Source organism: Schistocerca serialis, chromosome 8 (genome assembly GCF_023864345.2).
Source record: "Schistocerca serialis cubense isolate TAMUIC-IGC-003099 chromosome 8, iqSchSeri2.2, whole genome shotgun sequence".
Lineage (NCBI taxonomy): Eukaryota > Metazoa > Arthropoda > Insecta > Orthoptera > Acrididae > Schistocerca > Schistocerca serialis.
Window position 1 is genome coordinate 119,100,547 of NC_064645.1, and position 6,924 is coordinate 119,107,470.

Below are 6,924 nucleotides of genomic sequence, written 5' to 3' on the forward strand. Positions count from 1 at the left end.
CACAACAAATCAATCTCAAGGATATTGGACAGTAGTTCTGTGGAATTTTTGTGCATACAGATGAGTCCTGTGCTTTCTTCCAACTAATGGCTACAGTTTTCCGTTTGTGGGGTCTACAATAGATTATAGTTAGAAAAGGGGCTAACCCAGTCGCAACTTCAGTACAGAATCTGTTACGGGTTCCATCAGACCCTGGAGCTTTGTCCAGTTTGTAATGATTTTGACTCCGGTGCCCTTCTCAGCATGGCGTTCCAAGTGGCCCCTTGTGTAGCTTGGACCTTGGTTCGGCACTGACCGTTCTCTATCTAAAATCTGATATTCAATATCCACCACTCCAGTTTCCTCTAATTCAGTAGTGTTGCCAGTCAACATTTTCATACGTTGACTCAGTATTACAGTATTTGTTAACCAGTACTTTCTTTAGGCTTTGTATGACATCACCACAATTTATTTTGGTCTACTATAACAAGTCAAACACTTCAACAGCATAAGTTACAAGATGAACTGCTGATTGTAATGATAGATGAAATTATCAATAGAAGGAAAGCAAGTTGAAACTCTTGTAGATTCTTTTATCACTAATGATTGGAAATTCCTAACACAATAATAATGATAATAATAATAATAACACCAGTTATGGGTTAAAAGTTATGAATTACAGTATGTTCTTTGTATCCACATTTGAATATACCTCATTCCAAAAGAAAAACAAAAATAAGTGCTAACACTATTTGAGACAGAGAAGGGGCTGGGGTATTTCCTCTATCTGAAACAGAGGATATGAGCACAACTGTTCAAGTTAAACAAAATTTGATAACTTTTAGAACAGAACTCCTTTCTAATGAACTTGTGTTTGGTGCAAATAAGGGAAAAACAAATAGGAACTTAAAGTGTAATGAGAGACACAACAGGAAACAAAATAAAAATGATCCTGTACCAAATACAGGGTACTTAAATACAAAATTTGTTGCAAACATATTACTGAAACACAGAATGTATTTTAATAATAATTTGTGAACTGTGATTTGCCAAAAGCATGTAGAATTTGCAGTTTTGTCAAAATATTGGTTTAAAAATATAATAAGAACAGTCAAAATTTCTTAGTTCCTCATATACACCATAAGTAAGTACAAAGTATCATGAATTATTTTTCTTGTTAAATATATGATTTGCTAATCAGTATGTTATTCTGTTTCAGACTGCCAAACTCCACACTTGTGAGAAATATGTTACTGTATGGATTCACAAAAAAGTGTTAAATGTCAAACAAATTCCTCCATAATCCTACCTTATTTGTGTCACACAACTCTGTTCAATAGAAATGTGCTTTAAAAAAGAACATTCTTGCAAGGAAATCTCCTTCAAGCTATAATCACTATTGTCCCCATACATTGTTCATTTTCTTAAAAAAAAAGATCTGTGTGCATATATCCTATATAATACTACAGAAGTTTTGGAGGTTAACTTAATTCCTATCTGCAGTTATCTGTATTTCCATAACATGCCTCACTGTTCATTCAAGTATTGTGGTTAGAAATTATATTACAGCAGTGATTCTGTATGGTGAGGTTAAGTAAGTAACTGACAGTTGCTGTGTCTGCAGGCTACCACCATTACTCTAAGCCGAAAAGCTGCATTCATTCTTTAAGATGTAAGCTGTTAAAATAATACTACCCACAAAAAAGTTTTCATAATATACCATTAAAAAGTTGTAATGTCGGTGTTTCATATCATGATTCTGGAGATGAAGAGCATTGTATCATATGAATAGGCACCAGAATTTTATCAGATAGGGCATAGCCTAATAGGGTGTAGCCAAAGAGGTTCGTTTTGTATACACATCAGTGACAATAGGACTGTAAGAGATTGCTATATGCAAATAAATAGTATCTTTTGAAGTTCACTAATCTATTCACCTTCATTGTGGCTTATCCAGTGATTTTTACTGGAATAAAAGTTAAAAAGTGCCATGCATATATATGTATATGCCTTCCCTTCCTCAGAAACAAACAGTTTTGATGAATATAATTTTAACCAAGCAGAGCTATTTTGCTACAACAACTGACAATATTGTGTACTGCTTCCCAATTTATAAAAACACCACTGGGTGATATAATAAAGCACCAATGGGGTCTGCGAAATTACATCTGTATCTGTTTAGCAAATTCTGGCAGAAGAAGATCTGCATTCTATAAATGACTAAATAGACAAAATAACTGCTGGAAATATATATAAATTTTAGTCGTTAAAGAAGTGGTGGGAAGTTTTCACTGCAGCTAAATAGCACAATGTTTGATGTAATGAGTTCTTCCATTTCTCAGAAAATGCTTTTGGATGCACCACATTTTTTTCTCAGTTTCTTCTAGTTTTGAAGAGGTCATATGCACCATTTGCATTTATCAGCTGCCATGATGAAGTAGTTTCGATCTCCTGATGTTCCACCTTTAACTATTAAAACTGGTAGTGTATTAAATAATTACAGATATTGTCAGTCAGGAACAATCTCACAGTGAATTACTTGCATATTTTTTTTCTTTTTTATTGGTGATCCATAAAATGCAGATTATAAATGAGAAAGACATGAGAAGCAACTTGTGCAGCAACCGCAGAAATGATGACCAAGCAGACAGAAACATGAAATCACTATACATTTCATATAAACATTTATTATTAAAGTTTCCCATTGGGAAACACTATGAACAAGATTATTAAACTCATAAATCAAGCCAGAGAGAACACTTTCCTTCACAGTGCAAATTCTCTCGAGATGCCAGGATTCTTAGACAGTTTATTTTATTTTAGGATTCCTGTTGTTTTCTTCATGTGGGAAGCCAATGTTAAAGGTTATATACTCCTTTAGAATTTTTTGTAAGATAATCATTTTTACAAACTTTTTTTTAACATATGGAATAGATCATCCATACCCTCCTGTTTGCAAATGAGAATGAGATGTGACTGCTAATGACATGTATTTCTGGCTTTAATCTGTTTTGTAAAAAGAGAGTATTGTTTATATATATATATGAATGTAATGAATAATTAATTCTGCAACCTTGTAAACAGAATGTTACTCAGAAAATTATGTTTAAGACCAGTAAATGCATTTTTATATGCAAAATTATTTACTGGAGGTTAGACAAGTAATACACTATACTTTTTATACAAACAGTATGGTTTTCACAATTTAATGACCCCTGCATTATAGGTTGTGGAATATATATGTGTATATATATGTATGTATAAAATATATTGATATGTGTGACTGTATGCAGCCTGAGAGAATGTAAGTAAATTAGCCTGTGTGTAGAACTTACTGTGTACTATAATAAAGCCGAATACTAGTCCAAATCAGAAAATAGAAAGTGCAGTTGATTCCATCCAGAGAAATTTACCAACTTTATCACATTACTACATAAAAAACATTCCTTCAGTATTTATAATTAAAAATGTAATTCAAGTAGCTACTCCACCCCTGCAAGTTTTTGGGCAACATAGTGTGCCACTTATGGAGAGAGATACTACAGCTGTTATCTCTTCAATTCTTCAAAACATAGACATTCATTTTCGTTTAAATTTATAACAAATAATGTATGCATTATATTTGTTCATTATATGTGTTACTCCTTTTTAGTACAAATGTGCTCATACTCAGTCATAGCTTTTCCCCTCCTCTATGTGGTCTACATCACAAAGCATACAACATTTTTTACAGCTTTCAGTGGATGTATTCTAATAGTGAGACCCATCTGCATTCTGAAAATGAAAATGTTCATTATTGTCTATGTTATTAGCCACCATGGATGTGGAAACATTTTTAATTATATAATTGAAAGGTTTACTTATAAGATCCCTCTGATGTTGTTTAAAATAGACTGTTTTTATGTCTATTTATATGGCTGGACAGTGAGAAAAATATGCTTCACAGGGGATACAACAAATGTGAGAATGTTAACTGTATATTTCTGGACAAAGAATTAAATATTTCAGATATTCCTGTAATATTTATATGACTTTTCAGAAGAATTTCTAACTGCTGACAGAAATGCATGCTATAATTTCTGAAGGCAACAGACGTACTGTAAAATGTTAATGGAATCAACAAGTATAGCAAAAGGACATATGTATCATTTATTGTCCTGAAAGGCATTACCATTTATCAGCAGTACCTGCACTTGTACACCTACTGAAATAGAAGTGTCTGACTTACACATTAATGAAAAATAAACTATATCACAGTTTCCAGAATGAATCTTTCATTCTACAGTGGAACATGCACCACTGAGAAACTTCCTGACAGATTAAAATTGTGGACAGATCTGGACTTGAACCTGGACCCTTGCATATTATGAACAATTTCCACAAAAGACAAGCCTTTGGATTCAAGTCTATTTAGAACACAGGTTTGATATAACTCAGTTCTCGATTCAAAAATCACTTCATTGAACAACGAAGAACCACAAAATCGAAATGAAAGAACATATTTTTTTCTGCTCTGATTTTACAAAACATGTTATTAAATATTGGTCTATATTTACATAGAGCAACTTTGATTTCTCCTTGTATGCTCAATCAAGTTTCTACCACATCCAATAATGCAGACTTCTGTTGTGCTCTGAAAAAAAGTATGTAGGGCAACTGGCAAATGAAATTTAATGGCAACCATTACCTCCAAAAAGGGCTTTGTTTGAGGCATACATAATTCCCAAGGTCAGCCCTGGTGAAAGACCTATCAAAAAATCCTAGGAATTCTGGCCACATGTAAAATCAATTAACAGACTCAAAATCATATTCCAACACAAGGATACTATCTCATACCAATTTTTTATTACTGCATATGGACAAAGATGAGAGAGATTGCAAAATGTCACCTAATACTGAAAATCAAATTATAAGATCATTCAAAGCAAACAATGTGTCAGGCCCTGACAAAATTGCTGAGAGATTTTCGTTGAATACACTAGTTCATTTGTTAGCTGTTGAAAAGTCTTGTATGACAGGAAAAGAACACGTCACATCTGTTTCCAAAAAAGGATAAAAAAGTGGATGCCAAAATAGACCAATATCACTAAAATCTACCCATTGCTCAAATATCATAATAGATGTGGACAAAAACAAGCTTCTCTAGAAATATTGGCATGGCTTAGGAAAAACTGCTCGTGCAGATTCTTTCTTTATTCTCACATTCCTTGCAAATAAGAAATGTAGTTAACAAGGCGAATTCCTACATTCACTAAAGGAGTTCAACACTGATCCACATTGTTGGCTTTGGTGAAAATATAATTATCCTGTGTGCTGCAATGACTGATACTGTAGACCTGAATACTGCTCACTGTCTGCATTCAAATGGGGTATCAAAATGTTAACGACAGAAAATGAGCACATAATGATGCACACATAATGATGACAGATTTACAAAACATATTTTAAATTTTAACAATGTAAGGAAAAGGATAAATTGCTACTCACCATAAAGATGACTTGTTGGGTTGCAGTCAGGCACAACAGAAAGACTCTTATTCATTTAGCTTTCAGCCAAAGCCTTCTTCAAAAGAGGACACACACACACATTCATTCACACAGGGAAGCACATCTCATGCACACATGACTGCCATCTCCAGCATCTCAGACCAAATGAATGTGTGTATGTGTGTGTATGTGTTTCCTTTTCTGAAGAAGGTATTTGCCAAAAGCTAAAAGTGTAACAGTCTTTTCATTGTGCCTGTCTGCAAGTCAATGTGTCATCTTTGCAGTGAGTAGCAATCTATCCTTTCCTTTACAATGCTGGTATTCCAAACTGGTGTTTCCATTCTTTGTTTTAAATTTCAGTTACACTTTTCACTGGATGTGTCAAAAATCTTCATAAGTCAATAGTTTTAAAATAGTAAGAAGTTTTTACTCTCAAGTTTTGTGTAATATTGTGTCTGATTACTGCTATCTTCACAGATGTTTGTATGTCTCAAAGACTTCATGGTTAATAGAATCCAGTATATTTTATTTGACAGGGAATGTTGGGCAGAAATGAAAGTGACATCAGGAGCTCCCCAAGGAAGTGTAATAGGGTTAATATACTCAATATACATAAACAATTTAGCAAGTAGGATCCGCAGCACTATCCAGCTGTTTCATGTTGTCTACAGGAACATATCTTTACTGGGCATTCATAAAATTTCCATTTGTTGTAATGAATAAATGCAAGATAAAATCTGACACAAAGAGAAAAAAAGTTGATAGTGTTAGATTGCAAGACTACTGATAAACTTCAAAAGCTTGTGACATCCTTCATATATTTAGAGGTAACACTATGAAACAGTGTGAGATGGAACAAACAGAAAATCAGTAGCACCTTGTGATATAATTCTATTCAGCTCACCACACTTCTCATAAATGTGAGATCAATTGTGACCGGTCAGTTTATTCCAGTTTGATTACTTCAGATGAAAACTTATTCATCTGTCATAAACTAAGCTTTTAGTATGAAAAGTTGTTTCTGATGTAATATAACAGACACTTTTAGCCTCACCATAAAATTGCTTGAAATTATTGGCCCTTTCCCTATCAATCTTCTTATTTACATTGTTTTATCAGCTTTCTAAGTGTGTTTCAAGTTTTCATGTTTGGTTTGTCTTTCAGAAATAACTGCCAGCTTCACTGGCCTGTATTGGAAGTTAGAACCACTTTTTATATATAGTTACATAATAGGTTTTGTGGAGGAGGGCTTGTGTCGACTAATCTTACAAAGCCTGATGTCGGAAAACTGTTCATCATAATTTTAACACTTATTAAGAAAAAGCCTTTGGAAGCAATGGATGTATTTCAGTAAAAGCAGGAGGTCAAAATATCTTGATTCTGACAGCCAGTTTCATTTAAAAGATAATGTTTTCCTTGCTGTTAATTAATTAAAACACCAATAAAGACATATTAATA

At 33.3% G+C, this 6,924-nt stretch overlaps 1 protein-coding gene across 4 annotated transcripts in view; it reads left to right on the forward strand.

Annotated features, from left to right (window-relative positions):
* Positions 1-4,438, forward strand: part of LOC126416167 (synaptotagmin 1-like) — a 986,421-nt gene extending 981,983 nt beyond the window's left edge. For 2 of the 4 annotated variants that reach the window (XM_050083735.1, XM_050083734.1), the window contains one exon: positions 1,199-4,435. The gene's annotated coding sequence lies outside the window, so the exon portion shown is untranslated. Of the gene's footprint in view, positions 1-1,198 lie in introns of all 4 variants that reach the window. The other 2 variants (XM_050083737.1, XM_050083736.1) reach the window with 2 other exon arrangements.
* The last annotated feature ends 2,486 nt before the right edge of the window (positions 4,439-6,924 follow it).